Raw genomic sequence first — 22,888 nt, 5'->3', positions numbered from 1 at the left:
TATCAACCAAAAACTTTCACACGGATCCCTTATAGCCTCGTTGATCACTAAAATACAGAGATTGCCTTTCAGGTCGAAAAAGGGTTGTTCATGATTATTGTAAGAGGACCTTCTAGTTGTGATACTGGCTGTACCATCTATTTTACTCGTTTAGGATGACTTCTTGAGAATTCCAGTCCTCATTTTTCACATTTTATTGTTTTTGCTGTGCAGATATATCCGTTAATTTATTTTTATACACGTTTCTGCACTAAATTTCTTACAGACAACGTTTGTGTGCATTTGATACTTGAATTACCATTGAATCCTTAAAGACAAATTTGACAAAAAATGTTCTAGTCTCATCAGCCAATAGTAGAATCGCTCCTAAAACGTTCTGTTCACTAGCCATAGCCTAAAAGCCTCAGCCAATGAGAGAAGGCGACAGAAAAGTTTTCTTAGTTGGGCGTGGTGGAGGTCTCTGATTGGCAAAGCCAAAGTTTTGTAGAAATCTTGAGCAGTTCTAAGACACCCATAGTGGTGTACAAACGAAATTTCGAAGCGGGCCGTTTTATGTATTTGTTTCCATGTTACTAGCCTGCAATATTTTGTAAGTAACTTACTTTTTGTGTTTTCGTTGGATAGCAGATTTGTTTAATATCCGGTGGTACCTATTCTGGCTATAGGTTAATTAGTATAGGCGTTTCATAGTTTGAACAAGAACCTCCGTGCTTTAGGGACCGGTGATGGTCTCGTGAACTACTCATTGAGGGCTGCAAATGGTTTTAGCTGGAAAATTGTCGGTATTTCAAGGTACCCGTTTGTTTCGAGATATTCCATCTGTGGCTTTGTTAGCGATCTAAGCTTTGTAAGTTCCGTGTGCATTACCGTCGGGGGCATAATGCGGTCAATGAAGCCTTTCAACTTTGATCAGAGGCTCTGGGCGAGGTGAAAAAAAGAAAAAAGGTAGATCTATAGTACTATTCCGCGGCGGCCTCGACTATGGCAGTTGCGGTTTTTCTATGCAGTTTTACCTCCTGAACAAGAATTTTATCCAATATTTATTCGGACGACTGTAATTAACCCCCAAGGACTCGTACTAAACACTGCGAAATAAATTTGACGCCCCAATTCCTGGTTGCTTTCGTATTCGCGGGGGCGAACGATGCTGTCATGCGGAATTGTTTATATAGCAATAAAAAAAAAATAAATAAGTCAATTTCAGAGCCCAACAAGTACTCGCTTAGAAATCTCCTCGTATTGATGCGCGTGAATTTCTTGCATTTACATTAATGCGAACCATTTCGTTTATTTATGCTGTTTAAATTTCCATCTTGAAATAAATTCGCTTGGCAGCCCGAAGCCGCCGGTGCCACGCTTATCAGTTAGTGAGGGATTTTCGACTTGACAGAAAGATTCTCTCTCTCTCTCTCTCTCTCTCTTAAATGATTTAAATTTACAGCTTTTTGTTTTTCCTGTAGGTGAATAGTTGCCGTTCAGAGGTTTGACCACCGGTCGATTCTACAAGTGTTTGTGTAAATTTGCAGCCAAAACCAAAGCTGTACTCTGTGAAATTACACGTTGAGATAAAACAATAATTCCTTCTGAGAGCTCTCATTTAGTGCTCTAGGGTAAAAAGGGTTGCATATCTAGGTAATAACTCTGCGTAGGGCATTTCTTTGGAAATTACAGTTTCCTATAGTATATTAGTTGCTTATTAAGAATTTAACTTTCATGTTTGGGGGGTCGACTGTAATTAACCATCAGGGGCCAGTACTAAACAGGACGAAATACTTTTGACGCCCCAATCCCCAGTGGTTGTCGTAATCGTGGGAACGGTCCTTGCAGTCAGTGCGGAGTTATTCCCTAGAATTACGTTTTCCTTTTTGGGTAAATGTTGCATATGACATTCCGTTTTGGGTTGGTATGAGTAACAAAGAAAAGTGTTGGGTTATCTCAACGTGTTCTCAGCCGTTTCATCCTAATATGAGGTTAACGAGCCAGGTAGTTTTTGTCTTTTTTTATTTTCCTTTAAGGCTGCTGGAGAATCATCGCAGTTATAAAGTTGCAGCCCAATATTTACACGAATTTATTCCCAGTAAACTCAAGCTCTTAATTGGTCAAACATTTCCGAAAGTAGGTTTTAGTTGAACTTTTTCATTGACCAATTGTTCTTATCGAACTATCAGACTGGTAGGATTTATTAGGGTTTGTTAAAGTTGTAAAGCAAGTGATCCCCGTGAATCCTCAAGTATTCATCGATAGTTAGGTGTTTGTTCAGTGTTTTAACCTAAAAAGAACCTTTCTCTCTCTCTCTCTCTCTCTCTCTCTCTCTCTCTCTCTCTCTCTCTTTTTCGTGTGTGTGTTGTTTTAAACCACCAATTAGGTTGGCTGCCTGGAACCCTCGTAACGAAAATTTTCAAATTATTTGGTGGGTATTATTACAGTTTCAACCATTATGGGAAATCTATTATATTGATATTTTTCCCGAGTAAAGCACGTGATAACAAAACACTTCTTCTCAATACATTATTGTCGCTAATGCATACTTACAGAGAAAAAAAAAGTAAGTTTTTACCTCGAATTTTTCCTAAGTCGGGAGAGGTGTTTCCTCTACGGTAATGTTTACTTTTAATGAACCCTCTAACTTACTTTCTTACGCAAACAAAAGCAGTTCCAGTTACTCATTATTGGCTGAGAGGTGTGACATCGTTATGACGTCATGGGTTTCATAACCAATTACGAATGACTTGAGTCGAAAACTAAGTTTCACTAGCATTTCAGCGGAGTAATAAAGTTACCTGTCTAGTGTCCACTGGTATCCTTGTTTGACTGAATACTCGAATAATGAAGCAAAAAACGGCATTTTGTCTTCCTGTACCTATGGCAGAGGTAGTGGCTGGCCCTTCTGGCATTAATTTTGACAGACCTTCGATTTCCTACCGATTGTTTGCAGTGCAATGTGGTCGTCGGGTACCTGGCCACTTCTTACTTTAAGTTGCATGTCAGGGAACCTTGCAACGGCTTCACGTTTTCCCTCAAAGCAGCAGCACATTTTTATCAACCAACAGTTTAAGGTAAGCTTCATTAATTTATAGTGTATATTATAATGGTGGTAGTATAACGATGTATACAGCAGTACATCACTTTGGATTTGGTTTGATGGATGTTAGGTAGTGGCCTTAAGGGGGGGTCGCAGGGGGGCGGAGCCCCCCCGGTAGGCCTAGGTAGGGGTACAGGGCCCTAGGTAAGGTTAGGTGGTTGTATTAGGTTCGGTAGTGCCCGAAAATCACTGTGGCCTTAAGGGGGGGTCGCAGGGGGGCGGAGCCCCCCCGCTAGGCCTAGGTAGGGGTACAGGGCCCTAGTAGGTTAGGTGGGTGTATTAGGTTCGGTAGTGCCCCGAAAATCACTTTTCTCCTCCTCCCCCCACCCAAAAACCCCACCCCCGTTTCCCACTGGGATCCCCCATAATTGAAGTAGTAGTAGGTTTATGCTTAGATTTTGTGTGTAAGAGTAACTGTTTCTTTTTTATTCATTTCCTCATGTTTCTATGCGATGTGCAACACCAATCTGGTAGTTTTTTTGCCGTTTTTCGTCGTTAATACTTGAAAAACGGGTGCAGCCTTCTCCTGGACATTTACCTTTTTCTGGAAAAAAACTTTTTTTTTTTTTTTTTTTTTTTTTTTTTTTAACTCCAATTACATAGTAAATCTCTAAATCGGATGGTTTGCAGTCAAAATAAATGTTAAATCCGTTGGAACTACATTATTTCTGATGCAACAAATATATTTTTATTCCAGTTTTCCCATAATGGTTGAAACTGTAATTTTACCATTTGGTGTCCCATATACATAGGCTTAAGCTACTTTTGAGAAAAATTTTATGTAATTGTCGTCCGAAACATATACGAAGTGCTGTTTTATACAAGTTACTTGCTAGGATTTCAGGAGTTCAAAGGTATGTACAGGTGCTCATTGCGATAACAGATAACTGACTTGGGGAGCTCTTTCTAGGTTTTCTCTCGTATATGGCTTAGACATTTCCTTTACCGAACCACAATAAAGCTTTAAACATGTGTAAATGAGTATAATATAGAGGGCGTTGACATGGTTAGGTTCTAACCCTTTTTCTATTTACTGAAATAACTATAGGAAAATGATAGTTTTAATTTTTCTTCAATTTATATGTATTTTTTTTTCCACGATTACAGTTGTCAGAGTGAGAAAAATCAACACAGGTGACGCAGTTTTGCTGAAATCTCCGTCTTGCAAGGCATCGTCTCCTGTAATGGTTTGCGGGGAGTCCTGTTTCAGTTTCGGTCATTCACAGTTCAGAAACCTGCCTAAAGATGTTATGCGGGTTCTTGCTTATATATATATTCTATACATTTGATTTTTCCGTTAAGTCTATAACTTTATAGTAAACTACCATAATCTATGTGCAGTCTAAGTTAATTTATTTAGAATATTTGGTGTTTTAAGCTTGTGTTGTGAGCTGCCAGTATTAAAGTTTTTAATTAGAATGATTTCATCATTAGGATAACACAGTAGTCCTTGATAGAAGCCCATCACAACCCTTGGATCACCTGTCAAAGCGCGGGGAGAGGACTTGAAAATTCCACACGGAGTCAAGCAGTTAATCAAAGTAACATAAGTTCCTTATTATAATCTATATGTTTTTCCATTGTTTTAATAATATGATGTATTCTGTTTTACTGATTGCTTTTCCATCGCTCATAATCAAAACTCATTTTGTGTATTCTTTGCTCTTGGTTTGGATAGGTGGCTGGTTTGTGTTGTGGGTAGCAGGTCTCGAACAAAGTTAAAGTTACCAATTTTTTTGTTTTACTCATTTTTTTAATGTTAAATTTTCCTTTTTTTAGGCCTAAAAGACATCATCGAAAGACGTGCCACTTGCGCTGGCATATCGTTAAGACCTGCGTTGATGAGTCAGTAGTCAGTCGAGAAGCTTCCCAAAAACAACGTAAGAGTTCCTATGGTTATATTTTAATGTTTTTGTTTTGTTTTCCCATTAAGAAGTCCCCTGTGAATTGAGTATGCTTCCAACTGGTAATTTATGTGATGAAGTTATGGATTTGGTGTCTCAGTCCATATGCAGTGTAGAAATTTGACTTAACATTATGGTTCGCTATCTGATAATTAAATAAGGCCACATGCACGCCGTTTTCTTCAGTTTGTCGGAGAATTCAGTCTCTATTTGTCCGTATGTAAGGCCTGTATTGCGCAAGAGATCTAACACGCCCGACGTTAGTTTTGAGTGTTACTAGAACAAAGAATTAAAATGTTGAGCCATATATCCATATATACGATTACGGTAATGGCTGCGGCAAAAAGTAATTAATTCAATTTCAGTTAAGTGTTTCCATGACATCGAAAATTATTTTACGGTGCACATGGAAACAGGAACGCGGCCAATTCCAACCCTACTGGACCTTATAATGTAAACAGCTGAAGCTAGCGTTGATAATGATTTGTTTAAATAAAATAACCTTTAAATATGAATAAAACAAAAGCTATGCTGTTTCGTGACCAAGATAAGAAAGTTAACCAAATCCATATTAGAATAAATTATGTTTCCATTGAATTTTTACCATAATTTGATTATATAATCACCGGCAGAACATGAAATAGGACATGCATGTACATTGGCCAGGTGACAGTATCATGCACCTATACAGGCCTAAAACAAGCCACATAAGACCCGGGAAACATAGAACGCTCCCGAAACTGCCACAGAAACTTCGTAACTCCTCACATATAGTAGCCTTGTTTTTTTTTTTTAACCCCCCCCCCCCCCCCCCCCCCCACCCCCCCCCCCCCCCCCAGCCTTCTTTGAACCTTGGTGTTGTGGGTGGAGGGTGAGAGAGGCCAGTTCTCTGCGAGAACTACCTAGAACGGATACGTAACCAGTAGCAGCTATACTCGGTTGGCTAGGCTTACTCACCTTTTAACCGTTCCTTTTTTTTTTCGTTACGTACGCGACTTTGATTAACTAATTTTCCTACAGTTTCAATATAGTATAACAGCACGAAAAGGTAATTGATGCCGTACAATCTGTGTGTGTGTGTATGTGTGTGTGTGTGTGTGTTCCAATATAATAGTGTGGACTTTGGTTTGTTTTACTAGTAGTTTCATTACGACAATTGAATGATAGTTTTTAAAGTCCAGTAGGATGCTGTTCAAGATTTGAGTGCTCTTCTCAGGAACCACAGAATAGGATTATTTTAGCGGAACGATTTCAGTGCAGTCTTTCTGAATTTATTTTGGCTTTTAAAGCTTGTGTCGGCGGCACGAATATCCAAACAGGGTAAAGTTTAGAGACATTTTTTATGAAATTTAGATATATCATTTATTTTTATCCTTGGGGACTGATGAGTAATTACATCTTTTGTGGTAGTGAATGATTATTTCTGTATTTCACTGGAAGAGCGCGTGAAGGTATTAAAAAGTACAGACAAAACCATTTATTGGGCCGTGATATTATTAATAATAATAATAATAATGACGATTATGATGATGATGCAAAAAAATTAAGTGTTAAATCGAGGTTGCGATTCCCATATTCACGAAAAGGAATAACTGCAGTTTCCATCATCAAATCGTAATCAGATTCACCACTAAATAGACAATTTAATCCTTAAGTGTTAGATACATTTGTTTGAAATCTTCATTTACGATAGACAACACATACGTGTCAACCTTAAATTTGAAATAGGCTTTCTAATTAATGTATTCAATAGCGATCGCTTATCTTCTTTTTTTCATTGTTATGATAACTTTTTGATTGGCTTTCTCGTGAAAAAAACTCAACAAAATTAATAAACTCGCTATAATAGGAAATGTAAAATCATGTATGCAGGGGACATCTGATGACGTGGCGTGGTAGGGTCCAGCTTGGTGTGTGTGTGTGAGAGAGAGAGAGAGAGAGAGAGAGAAAATCTTTCAGTGGCTGACAGCAGGGCATTTTAGTACCCAGTTATTTCCGGTTGAAGGTCCTCTGTTGCTAGTGAAGTTGCAAATTTAGAAATTACAATTTTCACATAATTTCCTAAAACAAAATCTCCACGAAAACTGGATTATGATGTGTGCTTCTTTTAATGGTTAAAACTGGAGTGAAGTAAACAGGTTTTTATTTCTTCATTTATTTATTTTACTGGCAGATGTGTGAAATTTCTGATTTCGTATTTTGGGACTTCTCTGTAGTTTTGTTCCTTTGGTCTGAAGAATTTCAGCAACGCCATTTGCCATTTTAACGCAACCCAGCTTGGGTCAGTGGTCAAGGCCACACAAAAAAGCTTATTTGACGCCAACCTGTTGTAAGGCCGTTAGCAGGATATTAATTTAGTTAAAAATCTCTCTCTCTCTCTCTCTCTCTCTCTCTCTCTCATCTCTCTCTCTCTCTCTTCTCTCTTTCTCTCTCTCGTCTCTCTTCTCTCTCTCTCTCTCTCTCTCTCTCTCTCTCTGGGCCTGCTCTATCGTACATTTTTCGGATGCTCTCTCTCTCTCCCCCCCCCTGGGTCCTGCTCTATCGTACATTTTTCGGATATAGTGGAAATATGTTTATTGGCATTTTCGTTCTTTTAAGCGCAGCTGCAAGTTTTTTTTTTATTATTATTAATTTAAGAAACGTCTAGTGATGAATAATGCAAGTTCCTAAATACCAGTCAGGTGTCGCCGTTCAGATAAGTTAACGTTGCTATGCCGTTCCAAAAACCGTTTATCTAATCTCCTGCAATGTTTTCACTAGTATTGATAGCTTATAATAGTAGTGAGTGAGTCGCATTGATCTGTTCCATTTAACACAAGACCAGTATGGTGGTTTCAAGTTTCAAGTTACTCTGCGTTCAACTATTCATTCCCCAAGGATTAGGAGTGACATGCATTAGGATGCCTCGAAGACATGTTAGTCCAACTGAGGAGACAGCGTGCTCATTTTTTTATCTACGAGCAGGTTTTACTTTTCATTCAGTGTCCTAATGATTTCGTCTATTTTTCTTTTAAATTCTTCTACATTTTTGCTGTTTACAGCTTCTGGTGGCAGTTTATTCCATGTCACATATCTTGTATATGAAGTTCCTCCAATGAGATGTGTTGTATCTCTTCAGCTCTACTTTCCATCCATTATTTCTTGTTTGGTTTTCGTATAACGTAAATAGGTTACTGTGTCTACTTTTGTCATGCCTTCAGCATTTGAATGTTTCTATTGGTTGTCCCCGAAATCGTCGTGTTTCCTATAATTCTTAAAGCACTAACTTTTGTCATTAGTTTGTGTGGAACTTTGTCAAAAGCCTTTTGGAAATCTGAGTATATCTGTTGCTCTACTACTGTCGTAAATACCAAGCATGTTAGGGAAAAAAACTCCAAAGGTTTGATAGGCAGGATCTGTTTTGTCTGAAGCAGTGTTGACTGTTTAACAACAGGTTGTTTCTATCAATGTGATCCACAATTTGATCTGCAATTATGGACTAACAACTCTTAAAAGGACCTATGTTTGGCAGTTTGGTTTATTATTTCGCGGCTCTTCTCTTGGACCTTTTTTTGTAAACTGGGGCACATTACCTAGTTTCTATCATTTGGGTGTGTGTTGTTGTTCTGTCGTTTTCTGTAGTTTAGATAGGTGGGGAACTATCTCCTCTTTTAACTCTTTAATTTCTCTTGGATGGATCCCATCAGGGCCAGGAGATTTGAACTTTAGTTTTTCTATTTTGCTTTTAACGTCTTCTGTAAATATCATTTTGTAAATTGGTTCTGTTCTTTTATATTTGATAGCTGGTACAGGGATTGAGGTATTGTCTTCAATTGTGAAAAGACTAGTTGAAAATCTTTCAATAATTCTGCTTTTTCCAAGGCGTGTTTACTAGGTTTCCGCCACTCTTTTTTAGGGGACCTAGGCTATTCTTTATTGGCTTACTACTTTTTACATGAGCATGGAATTCTTTTGGGTTTTCTTACAAACTGATGCAACTCTTATCCTCGTTTATCTTTGCATTTCTTACTATTTTATCCACCATTCTACAGTTCTTTATCCCTGCTTGCTTCTTCTGGTGTTGGGTGTGGATTCATTGCTTAGTGCAATCTCTCTCTCTCTTATTTTACTTATTATTTCTCTTTTGAACTGCTTAGGCTGAGGGTTGCCATTTATTAGTATTTGTTGTAATGGAATACATCTGAAGTGTTTTTCTGTATATTCTTCTAGAAAGGCTTCGCAATAATTGTATGTCTGTGTGTTTTTGCCGTACTCTACATTTTTAACATACTCTTAGTTTTTTAGGTCACCTCGACCGTAGTCTAATATCTTATTTTTTTTTTTTAATATTGTGAAATGTAATAATTTTATGGTCGCTTCTGCCTAGTTTTGCACCTACTACTTATCGGAAGCGATGAGAGAGAGAGAGAGGGGGGGGGGGGTGAACTATGTATGATAGTACACAACTGGTGAACGAATGATTACTGAAGTCAGTCTCTCGATTCACTTACTACCCCCCCCCCCACCCCCTCCCCCCCCAACTCCTTGCACAACCTCTCTCTCTCAAGGTCTTTGGAATTCTCGCCCTATTTGATGTACGGGACGGCCACACCACATTGTCAGAGTGGGACCTATTTTATTCTGGAGAGGCTGCATATAGTTGTAAAATACATAAATGTATACAAGAATGTTCAAGCACATGTATCTGGAAGCTGAGTATACTCATGCGCATGGATACATGCATAGGTATGCAGTCTGCACACACACTACAAAAAATACACAAATCGTTAAATGGTGGTAAAGATCGTAGTAGAGCACGTTTTTCCCTCGAAGTGGAGACTTAACCTTCGGGTATCCATTGATTTCGACGAAAGTTGAGACCGGCTGTTAGTCAGTTTATTAGTGAATCATTTTTTCTGTTACATACTCGCACTGTTCTAAATTCAGTACTTTTGGCAGGGTTTTTTTTATTTATTAATGAATACTTTCTAGGTTTCAGAATAGATTTGCATTAAAATTGTGTGTACTTGTGGACTGTCAAGTTAGGTTTTCACTATGGTGGAATTTTGGGAGGATGATTTTTCCATTCCGTTTTATTATCATTATAATTTGTTCTAGTCATCATGCATATCCAGACTTAGAGCACTTTGCTAGACAGACAAAAAGTCTCGGTGCTCTGAAGTGTGCAAATAGTGGCGTGTTAATTTAGGACTTTAGTCCGTGCTGCTTGCCACCGGACAGCCATATGGCGTCTCTCCAGTATATAGAATGACCTTTCAGTTAAGTATTTTTAAGTTTTGGCGTAGTTTATTTGACAGGTTAATTTTGTGTGGTATTTTTTGGGGGGAGGGGGGTGGCGGGCCACTTTTTATTGGTCTTTGTCGTGTTCCATTTTCTACAACCACGTTTGAGACTCAACTATGAAAGTGTTTTGCAGTGCTCATTTGGTCCATCAAGCTGGTCTCTCTTGGTGTATATATATATTTTTTTTTTCAGATGACTTTAAATAACGTATTTAGCGTATAACTATTTCAAAAACGAATGATAGCTACTCTTGAGATTTTAGTCTTTTGCGAGCCTTATTTTTGCACTCCCTACAATAGATGTAATTGCCGAGATCTACAGAGCTCGTTCAATGTTAGAACACGTTTAATTCGGTATGGCATCTTTCTGTGCCTACTTTTAGTTTGAAGCTGATCAAATACCTGTCAAGAACTTGGCAGTTTGCCCAAAAATCTTATTCCTAGCCACTCATTCAATCCCTTCTTGTTACTTTCTGGATTCAAGGTCCGATACCACTCCAATATCTGATCAGAATTTTATAAAAAAAAAAAATGTTTTCCAAATATACAGTTGGAGTATTTTGAATGGGTTTCAATAGAGTAATTTCCATCCCTAATTATTTATTCCTCAATCACTGTAAGTACTAGGCACGCCTAATAGTTTTTCATAGATTTTGCCTATTGGGCAGTACAGGTCACAAATCGCAATGTGCTCAAGCAGCTGTTGATATGATTCGAAAACTTTATTCCCTCGTATAGTTCACAGGCATATTTAAGTACAATTTGGTAGTCAAATTTACACCATTTCAACTTCAGTTATACCTTCGTCACACCAGACTGTTGAATGTTGAAGTTTGTTGCAAATTCCATTGACGCTTAGGTTAATCACAAGGCAGGGGCGTTACAATCCCACGTTCAAATATCAAGATCAAATGGCAGTAGCAAACGCAGAATTTCCGAATGTTGTTCACCGGGGTTTGCAAAAGCCGATTTATTATTTAACAGTTTTTTTGACGAGTTACCATATAGTTTTGAGTCATCAGAAGTTGACTCCGTTGGCAACAATACAGGACTGGGCTAATCGTTGGTCTTCGGATTCTGGTTGGTGGTCGTAATACAAGTTCAGTAGTGGTCAAACCGATTTGGTTATGGATTGTCTCTTTGCTCAAGTTTCGAACAGACACCCGCCCCCCATTGGAAAAATAAATTGAAATAAGGATAAGGAAGAGTTTTGTATTCATTCTTGATTTGCTAGCAATGCACTAGTAAAGGTTCGACGAGGGCCCATGCTTGCCATTTCTTCCCTCGGCCGATGATGACATCACTGTCATTTGGGTCTTATTTTTTCGTAGTCTAATTTTGTAACATCGGTATTAGTATAATAATTTTTTTTACAGAAAACCGTTATGACTGGATGTAAGCGAGAGAAATCGAGGAAATGCACAGGATACAGAGAACCATGGGGATTGGATGAGGGAGTATCAAACAAATGCAGAGGAGGAGAGATCCGCCATAACAGCAGCGCATCCGTTGGGGAGAGAAACTGAGGAAATGCACAGGCAGAGAAAATGTACAGGCAGAGAATCGCAGAACAGCAGCGCGATACGGAGGAGGATCACTAGAAATGCACAAGAGTGAGGAGAGAGAAAAAGTGAAGAGAGATAAGAGGATCACCAGAATAACAAGAGTGAGGAGAGATAAGAGGATCACCAGAATAACAGGAGTGAGGAGAGAGATACAAGAGGATAGCTAGGATAGGTAGTCAGCCGGTAATCCAGGGCAAATTTCAACTTTCTAGAATCCTCATTTGAGAACAACTTGCTTTTTTTTCCAGGCTGTTAACCTCAATTTTGAATGAATGTAATTTAGTCATTCTGTATGAAATTCTTATTTCGACTTATCTGAAAAATACTAAGGGAACATTTTTCGATGTGGTTGTGTGAAAATTCCCAAATAAATAAGATGTATAAATTTGTTTACATAACCTCACTATGGTAATAAAGTACAGGCTTAAAAAAAAAAAAAAAAAAAAAAAAAAAAAGAATTTAAGCATTATTATAGAAGGTAACTGTCAGAAGCGGGTAACCCGAAAATCTGCGCCTGTGGGTTCACTATCTAGCTTGTCACTTTATAGCTCCTATATGGTACATGAAGGCTCAATCCGTATAACTTTTTGGAGAAGTGCAAAAAACGGCAAGGAAACCAGGCAGCTCCTGCTTCTCACATGGTCTTTGGCTTCGTCGGCTACCCGCGTAAAATAAATCCTTGGTTGCAATAGTGCACAAAAGAGCAGGTCACTGCACATTCCTCCTCCTCCGACTGCGATTCTGGGTCCTGCGGCTCTCCCATAGCGAATGCTCACGTCTGAAATATGGTGAATAGAGAATATTACTACCTAGCAACTTAAATAGAATTTATGGCAAGCAAACGCTCGTGAAAAAAAAAAAAGTTACTAACTCATACTATGGAAAGTAGAATAATATCACCGATTCCTGTGACCACAAAAGAGCGATTAGATTTACCACTTCTTCATAGTTTAGAAGTTCTACGCGCATTACTATAATCATAGCTTGATTTTTCGCTTACGGCAGTGCGTGTAGTACTTCTATTTGTATAATCACCACTTGCCTTCCTGCACTACTGTTGTTGTCACACAACGTTGACTTATGGAACGTTACTACTCATAATAGTTGCTGCCTCACTAATTTATATTTCATCCTCATTTCAGCAAAGTTTCAAGTGATTTTGACCTACAGGGCAAAAGAAACGAGACACCTAAATATTCTGTACCTCCTGCACATCATATATACCACCTTGAGCAATACACGCCGCAATAACTGACTCCAGACCACACTTTTCAAATGTTGCCCAGAAACCAGCATTCTCTCTAGCATAATTCAAAGGTTTTATAAGGTAGGAGAATGAAAGAAACACTCGGCCAGGCCGTTAGGCCTACTTACATATTTTCGGAATATTCGAAAAGATATTTCCGTCTCGCCATTCTTTAACCTCAATGCTGACTAAAATGATTTATGAATTCCATTTATTGTATAAAAATTAGTAGTTATATATGAAAGATCTTAATACATCGTAATGACTCCTGTTTACTTTTAAGACATTTTGAGTTGACATAACTTCATTCGCCTGACTTTTTTTCTATTATTTACACAAGGTCGAAAGGCTCAACGCTCATGTTTTGTAAGGGAGAGAAGGGCGCTATTTCCATTTCCTGACACCATTACATAAAAAAATACCTAGTGGAAATAAATGTAAAAAAAATTAGTATTCCAGTTATATATTTAACCAAACGCCCTTCGCCTGTGACAGTCATATGATCTATTTGATTATAGTAGGAATGCGTCAGAAAATTACTAGGAAATAATAAATTACAACTTTATTTCTTGGGAAATCTATGCCTAACACACATCGTCGCTTAATGACGTTCGAAATAGTTACTGACTGTCGCCCATTAATAATAATAAAAAAATGAAAAAAAAAAAACTAGCTAGATCCTAGCCTTTCTGGCAAACACTAAACCGAGCCTCAAAAGCAAACTGTTAAACCAAAGCACTGCCATATAATGGAAAACACTATTCGAAATGAAGAGACTCACAAACTCTGAAAACGGAGCCTTTTGTTATACTTTACCCCCAATAATCAAAACTACTGCTTTGCCTGAAGAACCAGGTAAGATAATATCCTCGATCTACTCATGTCAGGGGTCCAGTTATTTTGGTGCCTCGTTCCTTATCGCCAAGTAGTCAAAACTCATTCAAGGTATTGATCAACTAGTTCGATTTAATGTATTTTTACAATAAGCACACACACACTTTAAACAGTATAGTCGTCATACAAATACCATATCAATAGGGCAACTGATAACTATTACTAAAGATATACTTGATTATCTTTACAAATTATAAGAAGCTTTCAGTACTTCCAGGAACTTTTTCACCTTTGGACATTGCCTCTGTACGTACTACCCCCACAGCAGACCTACGCTCGTCCACAAGCGAGACAAAATTGTAAAAATAAACATCTTAAATATGTACAGTAGGTAATAAGAGAATGATACTACGTACTTATCGTAGAGCATGTAAGTACAGATAGGGAAAAAGAAACTCATACTATCGTCTGTTAGTCTTAATGCTACTATCCCATTAGTCCACACAAAAATAATCATTCCTAGTAATATTTTCAAAAATTATTTCTTTTCATTCAAGAAAAACTAAATCGCCCTTACCAGCTATAGTTACGCATCTTCTAATTCCGACCACTCAAGCTCCTTCATACAAATGTGTTGCTGCTCCCACAAACAAACAATTTTCAAGAGGAACAGGCCCAAGTAACATCTTCACTCTGTAATGCCTGTCAACCTTCTCTGCAAAATGTCTATCGTATCTTCATTCACACCAACTTCCTTAACACAGCTCTTAACTTATTTCACTTTAGCAACACCCGTTAGCATTTTATCATTTCATTATTCCGCCTCCCTTCTCCCACTCAAGATACCACAACATTCATACATCCACAACAAAATTTATACCTAACGCTAGAAAAGCTTCAATGATTTTTAGCAGTCTAGTGGAATAGGTCACAATAAAGCACAAAAGCCAACTCAAACTTAGTCATCCTTAGTAAGCATCCTTGGTAAGCCTCACATGTTATGAATATACGTATACTTATCTACCATTCCTTAGCAATCTCAACGTTAAACGGTGCCTCATAAATTGGCAACTGATTCAGTCATGGGTGAATGACATTATTATTTGGATGACTGAAGCAAAATGGGTGAAAGCTGAGTAAAAGACATGTGAAGAATGAGACTTCCTTTACTCAGATTAGGAAAGGAATGTGAATGGAGACAAGAAACCTGCACGAAGTCTTTGTAAATCGCAGAAAAAGAGCATATCCAGAAACCAATCATAGCACTTATGAAAGGAAGTCAAAATTTCCCTACACCCTTTGTGAGTATTAAAAGCTGAATAGTGTCTTCAATGGTAAGAAAAATGACTAACATCACACATGCGGAGGAAAAAAACTGCATAATGAGGTCAACTGTTGTTAGGCCTTTTGAATATATTCCAGGCCCCTGCGTGATGAAGCACTGTTATGGTTGACTCAGGGCCTGAAGCATCAGCTAAAAAAGAAACTGTTAAGAGCACAAATCGTCAATGAAATCTTGGATGAAACCAGTAAGACTTGGGTAGGATGTTTGACAACACACCAACTACCCGTTGATATGAGAACAGAGAAAAATGAGGGCCTTCTACAACGAGAACAACACCCTCATGTTGTTCTCATCTACAGGATTATTAAGTCACGCTACACCTCACACAACACGGATTTTACAACTCGACTAACGACCTGCCAATAGCAGGTCCAAAACCTGGACAAATGCAGATGGGTCGGGTTTATGTTCGTCATAAATGACATGCGGAACTCGTAAAATAAGACAGAGTCCACAACATGAAAATGAGTTCTCAAGTTCAAATGAAATCCAGCACGCGACAACCTTCAAGTCAGTAATTTGTTGGAAAATAATCATCAAGGAAAGAGAATACAACAAGCTATGTACAAATGAAACTTAACTGTAGGAACAATCTTAAGAAAAAAAGAGACTAGTAGAGAGGTTTTGAGTAAATGTGAATGAAGATAAGATGCAAAGAAGCTAAACTGTGTGTTGAAAGAGATAAGGAAAATGTGAAGTTTTGTGGAATGGTGGCCAGACAAGACAAAAAGTAAGTAAACTGCTTATGAATAAAATGGCTTATGTAATTGAAGTTGGACGATTCTATAAAGTAATGAAAATTAAAATGTTCATAAGAGATTAGGTAATATAACTGTTCTCGTGACATTTACTACAACAAGGAAGGACAGAAGAAAAACACACTCTTTAAACGGTTATCAGATGAAGTGACAGTAATGCCACAATCTGAGCGAATACTGGTCGTAAATAGTTGTAAATATCAACACCAGAATTGTGATAGGTGGTTTCGAAGATTTCAAGGGAAGAGATATATAAAATTTTAAAATATACGTAAGTTGGGTACTGGAACAGATTGATTTCTATCTAGTATATACGGCACAAAAAGAATTCCACTCTTATTCCAAGCTTTCATACGGCTTACAATGCTACTAGGCGAATTAATGGAAAGATGCCAAAATAACAACAGCATAGTAAACAAAAATTTTAGTCCCAAAAGCAGTATCAAGGAAAGGAGCCAGTCAACATATGATTACCAAGGCGTGATCCAGCTTACTCGGGGCGAGTGTTAAAATCTGCGGTCAAATAGAGTAGTTTCACCAATGAAAATTAAAAGAGGCTATATTTTATTAGAAATAAGTTTTCTGTACTGTTTAACTTGCACATTATCTTTTGCATTTTCCTTCTAATAAATAAATCATAAATAACTTATCCAAAAATTCCTATATCTTAACTCAACACAAACACCTTTTTCAGACCTTTGTAGGCTTTCCTACACCCCAACAACAACAACAGCAAAGTAGTTTGTAGGCCTACTCCCCGAGTAAGTGATAAGTTCCATAGCGTGCCAAAGAGGACGGAATATTGAGAGAGAGTAAAAAACAACATAGGCGGTTAAAAAGCAGGGAGCTTTCCAACTCCGGCAACGGACAGGCCGGAAGAAGGGAAGCATGTAAACAAGAAGAATGTTAGGATGATACTCGAAAGCTGCAGAAGAAAAAGCAAGAATATTCAGGATAATGAACGGGTTGAGGAAAAGGTTGTAAGGGTGTGTTATAAGTAAGGTTACGAGAATCATGAATATGAAGAAAAGTTACAGAAAAAAAAACAACTAAACTATGGTAGCCGTGTTTTGACTATGAGCTGAATGAACGAGAATGACATCTGAACTAGAAGATATTGTTATAAGAGGGATTGATGAAGTATATGACACACATAAATATTAGCTGGTCAAAAATCTGTGAGTAGTCTAAGAGTAAAATCCCAAGAACCTTCTGAAATAAGTGAATTACGATTAGTAGTTGGAGAGCCTGTCACTGATAAGCAAACTTAATATATGAAAACCTGATACAAAAGCAGTTAAAACCAGAAATGGGGGAAAAAGTGTGATTGACAATTTACAAGCGAGAAAGAATGCTGTGGGAAAATACAAGCCCTGAAACTATTCCCAAAGGTATCAGTACCAGACGTTGCATGAAATGTACCACGGACAGCGAAGCTACACTATCTAATTTACAAAACTTACTTACGTAGGATTTGAATACAAAGATATTTTTAAGATGTTCATTATGATAGTTCATTATGATAACACGGGGAACCAAAAGACCGAGGTCATCTAGTTACTGTACCAAAATACAGAAATGAAGACAAAGGAAGGTGTATCCAAAAATTTGTGAGAAATGTTGATGCACAAGAGGAGTCAACCTCGAGACCTCTGTCATTTATCATAGTAATGGCGGGGGGCACTGAAGAGCGATGAAAGAGAGGCCCCTAGGATGTGTGGTGTAGGAAAACTGCAATCCTACTTGGAAATTCAGAATGCTACGAGCTGAAGGGCTCCAGTAAGGAAAGCACTGTAGTATAGAAAAGTAACTTAGAAGTAAAGTAGTAACAAATGAATGAGTGATAAAACCAAGAGAAGTTTCTAAGAGGAGGAAAAGTAAAACTTATGAATGCTGTGAAGAGGTAAACTTAGCAATATGAAGCGAATGTTACAAATGTTGTCTCAAGAGATGCACAGGGTTACGAAATTGACATTAAGAGGTTTCTGATCTCCAAAATATACCAAAGAGGCCAATGGGGAAGAGAAAAGGTGGGATGCTACGTTGCGGTAGAAGGGCAGGTCTTTGAAGTAGTTTAGAAATTCTGGGAACTTTGGAACACTTTGAACGGTAGGTGCAAGACTTGCGAGGTAAATAAAGGCTTTGCTTCTCACTGTATATGGCAGTAATAAGGGTGCTAACAAATAACATGGAGTTGAAAAGGAGTTCCTTTGCAATTCTAAGGTTCTAGGGCAAAGTACCATGGAAATATCGTAATGTAATAAAAATGAGGATGAGACCAGAAGATTTTACGTCCAGCGGCTAGATAATTGACTGATATTGAAAGAATAAGTGAATTTGGACGCGAGATAGAAGCGGGGAATACATAGTAAAGTAATCCATTTGACACAAAAGTAGCAGGAGGGAGACTTGTACAAATGCCCAGAAAACCATAGAAAATGGGCATTGATCTGATGCTAATTCAACCTGGCAGTTCACAAGACAGAAGTGGAGAGTGAGTTCACTTCACACTTAACCATATCAAAGGAAGAGCTGGCGCGAAAATGTTAATAATAATGATGATCAGTTCCGTTGATTTGGAGACGGAAAATCCCTTATTGTTTGAGAGGCTCAGAAGTTTATCATAGAAATCCAGGAACATCCTATTCATCGTCTAAAGAATGTACATGTGGTTAGTCTAACATCATAAACACTTTCCAGTTGAATCAGCTCATTTCTTTATCACTAGACGCCAAAGGCAAGTACAACATTTATAAGATACGGAACAGAAAGAAATGACGACAATCAATTACATTTTAAAGAAATATGAGTTGCGCGTGAAAATTATTCAAACGATAAAGTTGCCTGTGAAAGATATTTAGTGATAAGACTCTTAGGTAAATGAATTATCGTATGAGGCAATTATTCAGTCTGTTCCTTTCTAACAAATATCAGCCAGTCACAACAAACGGTTAAACCAATATCTCCCTTACACCTTTCCTCTCTTCAAACTTATGGCTAAATTTTCAGATTTACATTCTTTCTATCCTACAGTAACTTTAAAGAATATTTGTTTATTCAAAAGTCTTTCCTTCCTGGCAGTCTACTTCATTTATTCTCTTTGTTTTTGGACCTACCTGTTCAACATTGCTTATTTGTGGTTAACTGTTTCGATGATATGCGGAATTCTTTTTCTATATACGGTAGTGACTATTATCCTTCAAGAGCCCTTTCATTCTGCCCTAAATGAATGTTCTACTTTTTGAAAGCTATAACTACAAGAAGCCACTAGGAAAACAGCCAATACTTATATAAACAAGCCTTCCATCTTAGCATACTTCGAAAGTTTAGTCCAATAATTTGCTATAAAAAGTATTAGTCAGCAGTTGTTCTTCAACTATAAATGGGTCATTTTGATACAGTGTTCAGGTGTAGTATCCAAGTTTATAGGCCACTTTAGTCCCTTGTAATTCTATATACATAACAAGGACTAGGACTACTACATCCAAACAGGAATTCAGGCCACGGTGTGTTTGTTAATCACCTAAAGCCACAAATTTAATAGAACATACGAGTACGTTAGAGGCAGGGTGATGGTTAGAGGATACAAATACTACAGTGATAACAGCAGGAAACAAAATATTTATGATGATCTTACTGTAATGTTATCATCTTCTGCACTGATGTTTGTCCAACGACGAGAACTTGATAATGCAATCTTCTAAAAGCGTTTGGCTCTTGGTCGAGATCTGAAAAACAAAATTATTAACGCCATTCGTAAACTTAATGACTAAATCTAAATTTTGCAATTTAACATACAACTGTGTGTGTGTATGTGTGTTTGGGGGGGGGGGGGGGAAGAGAGAGAGAGAGAGAAATGGGGGGGGGGCCTCTGGAAAAGGGGAGATATTGATATCTGCAGAATTATGCACATTGGAGAGCAATATCCGGTGACAGCACGGCCATCGATTTCATGATTAATTACTTGAAGAATATTCAAGGTAAAAATAGGAAACTGTAGCTTCCCAAGAATGTTCATGATAAACTCATCCCAAAGCTCCCACTTTTGATTTTATTCTTAGCATCTACTTCTAACCACTTGCAAAGTGACACTAATTTGACTCAAGATGAAATAATGTTATTGTCGTCATCATCATTAATAATTTTCAAAAGCCATGCGCTTGGTGTTAAGTCATCCAAACAAAATCTTGGTGAGAAATGGAAGGGAAACACTTGGTGGAACCACATACATCCCCATTTCTAACAAATTATTGATATTGATTCGCCTCCAATTTATAGAGGCTTATCCCAACGTTTCAACTGGAAAGTGATAACTACAGTTGGCAGGAAACTAGCCTATCAATAAACGTACCGTGATACCTGGAGTGAAAAATGGCTCAATCTATAGAACAAATTTCCTTTAGTATAAGATACTCAAATAGTAGGATACTGTCATTACCTAACAGAACTGAAGGTCAATATCAGTTTGAACAAACCAGAGAAATTGATGATAAAACCCTTATTGAAGTAAATATTTATATACGAGTATAACATAAAATGACAAAATACTTCTCCAAGTTCATACTTGAGTTGTGGGTCATTCAAGGATCAAGTCTTTAATTAAGCGTTTTAAAATGCATGATGCGCTTACTTCATAAAATCATATGCTGTGATATATCTTAATTTTGATTATGTAAATACTTCACTGCTGTTGTGAAATATCACATGATAAGCAAACAATATTTATCAGCTGTTGCATGATTGATGGCATACTTCAGTACGCCGAAAATAACGTATTAAACAATTTTGAAAGCAACATCACATGTTTGAATGAAATAATTAGATCTCCAAAAATTTACTTTTACCATACATTCTTAAGGTTACATTAAATTGAGAAAAATGCCATACTCACGATGATGACAAATATGGAGATGACGTGAAGGGGCATCGGGACATTTTTCGTGGCAAAAAGATTTCCAAGGTATCCCTTGTATCCCATTACTGCTCGATTATATCCAGGTTAGAGAAACTGAGCAGTAGGTTTGTAAAGTACAGACTCGAGTTATAAACCCATGTTGGTAAGTGAATACTTAATTGAGGAAACTAAAGCAGTAGCCAATCCTCTTCATTACCTGTATCTTTCAACACATTTTGCCAAAGTCGCTGCCAAGGCTTTAGTCGCTGTAATCTTCAGCGACCATTCAGAGCGAATGTCCGGAAAACCTTACACTGAATCCTGCAGCAATATATCAAACACTCCACAGCTGGGGGAATCATGAGTTGTTGACGGAAGCAGAATACTCTCTCGGCACATACATCTACCGAGTCCAAGAAACGGTAAATCACATGAGCTCCTCAAAGTTGGTCCTAGAAAACCAAGAATAGCATGTTGACAATACGCTTATACAACAAAATATTTTCTGTTAACAGGGGTAACACCGTACCAATCACACAAAGCGAAATTACAGAAACTACAAGTACAAAAACTTTTCCTTATGATCTACAAAATGTTTTTTTTTTAAATGTAACGCAGTTGCTTAGCATTATTCCCAAATCATGGTGATCAAGGCTTATCATGATAAACATTTTAAGTCCAGGCAGATATGTGAAGGGGTTTCTTCCATACTGCACTTGTGATATGGAGGTTGGTTGCACAGGCCGTGTATCGGAATTGGAAATGGACTTGAGTTCTACAGGAAGAGAAGTCTTGACATGAAGCACTCCACTCTCTCGAGGTTACATGCCCTTATTAATTTTACTGCACCAAGATGAATTTGTCGGTATTCAGCACAGAGATCCTTACATTTTGTCCAGTCTTACAAGGTTTTCTGGGCCCATACTCGTGTCCTAGTGTTCCTGTTAACTAGTTACAAAGGGTTGACTAAATGTGGGCATTAAGCTTTAAGTTTCGGATGAGCAATGGGTGAGTTTTGCTTGACAAACTGACAAGTTATTCCTTGATCTATTGAAGTTTCTCAGTTACATAATTATGATGCAATCTATCCGAAAAGCAAGTCTCGGAAATATGCCTCAATTATTACTTTGAAAATAAGTTTTCATGTTTATAATAGTGCAACTCATAACGGATTCAATTAACCATAAACGAAACGAGTTGAAGTCCAATTTTCCTGCTGATGATACATTTACTTCCATTTCGGTATATGATTAGTCCACTTTCGGTCACTACACTTTACACAAAAACAGACAAGTCATTATTCTTCGAAAGACTTCCGTGCTGTTCAAGAAGTTGTGCCATGTTCAGAGGACCTCGAGAATCGGACTACGTAGAAACTAGAAAAATCTCGAAATGAAAATATTATGAACGTTTGAAGAAACTCCTCCAACTTATTTGCCTTTCCTTGTATGCGTAAGACAGTGCTCGTTAGGTCAATAATGACGGCTTGATAGTGCCAAAGGCACCACACTATGGGAGATAAAATATTAAAATTCCATTGCAGTTTCAAGTAGATGCCAATAATAGTCCCTATTTTCCAATAAAACTTAGAAATACAGCTTTGCTTGTGCAGGGTATTCAACGATTTGATACTTTTAGAATATCAAGAAGACCATCAGACATTTTAGACAATGTTCTTTAAGAGTAGTACGTATCTATAATGAAATTATCATTCAGTCGTCTGCAGACTGTGCAGTGAAGTATATTCCAGCTTTCATACTGGCACGAAGGCGAGAGAAACTACACCTGCCACACGCTAAGTTGGTGGGGATGCCCCGCCCCTTGCTAAGCGAAGGTGGTAATTGGATGGATGGATTATGAAATTTAGGGACAAGCCCAAGCACTGGGACCTATAATGGTCATTCAGCGCCGTAATGGAATGAAATAAATAATCTGATAATTAATGAAATTTAATTGAACGTGATGATAATCTGATGTG

The 22,888-nt window shown here is 37.7% G+C and overlaps 2 long non-coding RNA genes across 4 annotated transcripts; one reads left to right on the top strand and one right to left on the bottom strand.

Annotated features, from left to right (window-relative positions):
* Positions 1-384: 384 nt before the first annotated feature.
* LOC135196045 (uncharacterized) lies at positions 385-11,783 on the top strand. 3 transcript variants are annotated; one of them, XR_010310295.1, is made up of 5 exons: positions 385-589; positions 4,190-4,263; positions 4,517-4,623; positions 4,862-4,962; positions 11,645-11,783. It is a non-coding gene; the product is annotated as an uncharacterized LOC135196045 (long non-coding RNA). The 3 variants fall into 3 exon arrangements; XR_010310294.1 differs by having other exon boundaries at positions 4,190-4,269; XR_010310296.1 differs by lacking the exon at positions 4,190-4,263.
* A 283-nt stretch (positions 11,784-12,066) lies between these two features.
* On the bottom strand, positions 12,067-21,358 carry LOC135196046 (uncharacterized). The gene is made up of 4 exons (XR_010310297.1): positions 21,128-21,358; positions 20,908-21,084; positions 19,654-19,744; positions 12,067-12,611 (listed from the first exon to the last, which is right to left on the bottom strand). It is a non-coding gene; the product is annotated as an uncharacterized LOC135196046 (long non-coding RNA).
* Between the last annotated feature and the right edge of the window lie 1,530 nt (positions 21,359-22,888).

Source organism: Macrobrachium nipponense, chromosome 17 (genome assembly GCF_015104395.2).
Source record: "Macrobrachium nipponense isolate FS-2020 chromosome 17, ASM1510439v2, whole genome shotgun sequence".
NCBI classification, from domain to species: Eukaryota; Metazoa; Arthropoda; class Malacostraca; order Decapoda; family Palaemonidae; genus Macrobrachium; species Macrobrachium nipponense.
The sequence above is the reverse complement of the archived record's forward strand: the minus strand, read 5'-3'. Positions and strand labels throughout refer to the sequence as shown.